Source organism: Cynara cardunculus, unplaced genomic scaffold (assembly GCF_001531365.2).
Source record: "Cynara cardunculus var. scolymus isolate 2C unplaced genomic scaffold, CcrdV1 Un_Scaffold_2456, whole genome shotgun sequence".
In the NCBI taxonomy this organism is placed as follows: Eukaryota; Viridiplantae; Streptophyta; class Magnoliopsida; order Asterales; family Asteraceae; genus Cynara; species Cynara cardunculus.
Window position 1 is genome coordinate 80033 of NW_020201098.1, and position 2449 is coordinate 82481.

The following is a 2449-nucleotide window of genomic DNA, read 5'->3' on the forward strand; positions in this document are numbered from 1 at the left end:
AATTGAGAACTAATAGATTGTGTGGTATGCCCGGATTATATAAGTTTGGAACAGGATTATTATATTCTTTTAATCTTGACACAATTCTCATCAATTCTTTTAGCTGACCACAGCTACCCCTCTCATATTCATTTTAGTCTCAGCATACAAACCCTTTTGTATATAAAGCTCACTCAGATATGGTTGTCCTATTGGGTAGGTCTGTTAGTTTTGACATTCCATAGAGGTGTTTCTGATAAGCACTCAGTCCCTCCTAAAATAGTATGCTCAATTGATCACAATGGTTGATCAAAATATTATTTCTTTAAAGCACAATGATCAGATAAAAATTGATCAAGAAATTTGGCTTTAAGCACAATTAACAAAAGAATGATGCGACAACGATCCGATTATTCGATATATATGAGAGAAATGAATGAAGATCTGTAAGAACAAGTTTACATATTTTGATATTCAAAAAATTATCGAATGTATATGTATCAATGTAAAAAAATATCAAAAAACGAAGTTGAATACAAACGAGCATATTATCACCGAAAATGATTTTCGTATAAGAGACGTGATAATAACAATTTGAAGAATAGCTGAAACAGGTATTGGAGTTATGTACGATGAGAAATTACGCAAGTAAAATCTCAGGAAATACCTGTTTAGAAAAATATACCCGTTACCAAAAAAAATCATTTTCCAAAAACATTTATTGAAAATTTCTAGAGACTCCCCCTAGAAAACAGATTTAAGTAATGAATCAGTTAAGCTCAAAGAATAAAAAAAGTTGAAACATTTTACGCACGGGTTCTAAACTGAGTGTTTAGAAACCACACTCRSTAAAGCACGGGTCCTGAACTGAAATGTTCAGAAGCCTCGTTTGGAATAAATTACAACTCCCCCTGCATTGGTGTATCATTGAAATGATATTCTGATCAGCACAAAATTAACACACCTGCAAAACCAGATTAAGTAGATTTTGGTACCCAAACGAACTTGGGTCCTATTTTGTTAGTATCAGGTTGGGGTATGTTGAAATTTCCAAACCATTTATTTCTATAAGATATTTTCTTTTCAGCACTATTAACAGGATGATCAAGAATAAAATATGAACCGTACCAGTAATTATAATCATACCTGTTCTTACCATTCGAATTAGTCTGATATCTGTTGTTTGTACTCCATCTGTTATAGATCTTCTTATTCACAAAATCTGTTGATTTACATGTGGAGCACATGATTTTTCTCTTGCTAAGATGAATCAAATCAGAAGTGGATCTCACAAATCAAGGAAAATTGCTGGTAACAACATAGTTCTGAGATAAAATAGATTCAGACTTATTGACGCAAATGCTTTTAACCTTTGAAGAATAATTGGGTGATCCAATGACATACCCTTGATAATACTGATTAGAAGGAGAATAGTTCTTAGAAATAGTAGATTTAGGACTACTTGAATAACTGTTCGATTTGGAACAATCATAAAAGTTAGTTTTACCCTGTGATTGAGAACCAGTTGGACTTTTAGCACACGAAAAGTCTTTGACTTTTTGTATAAGCTGGTCTCTTTTAGCAGTAACTATATCATATTTCTTTTTTCAGTTCAGTTCTCATGTTCAATTTAGTTTCATGGTCTGTCTTTAGATCAAACAATTTCTTTGCAGTATCCAAAAACTTACTTTCTAATTCCTTCTTTGACTTTTCAAAAAATCTCYGTTCTTTCTCAAATTTCTTTCTCTCTTCATCTGAACTTCCCTTCTCATTTTCTGAAGCAATGTCAAGCCATTTCTTTTTCTCTGTAAGCTCTTTGGCAATTGCAGCATTTTTCTTGACAGTGTTTTTCTTTTCAAGAACAAACACTCTCTTCTCCTCATCTAATTCTTTCTTTTTATGAACAATGTTGTCCGACTATTCCAAATTCTTTCTTTGACATTCTTCTTCATACTCTTTATCAAATTGGATCGTTCCAAGATGATAAGTTGTTCAAAATCTGAAATTTGATTTAGAAGAAATTTAGCATTCAGCTCAAGAGAATTAATCTTATTTTCATAAGATTCACGTTCAGTACAAAATCTTTTCTCAATCTCAATAATCTTCTTCTTTTCTTTCTCCATATCTTTCCTTTCAGCATTTAAAACCTTTTCCTTTTCTATTTCCAATAATTTCCTTAACTCAATCAAATCATTCTCATGTTTATGAATTTTCTCAGTAAAGTCCTCAATCTCTGTATTTTTCCTCCCAAAAGAGTTCCTCTCAGCATTTAGTTCATTTTGAACTTTTTGGAGTTTATTGAACAAATCTTTATTATACTTACTCCATGTTTTTAACTCTTTTTCACATTCTATTCTTACATCATCCAAGGATTTTTCAAGTTTATTAATCTGATACTTGGAATCATTCTCAACTCTTTCTAATATTTCTTTATGCTCCCGTTTTAAATCTTTAATATATTCCTCATTAG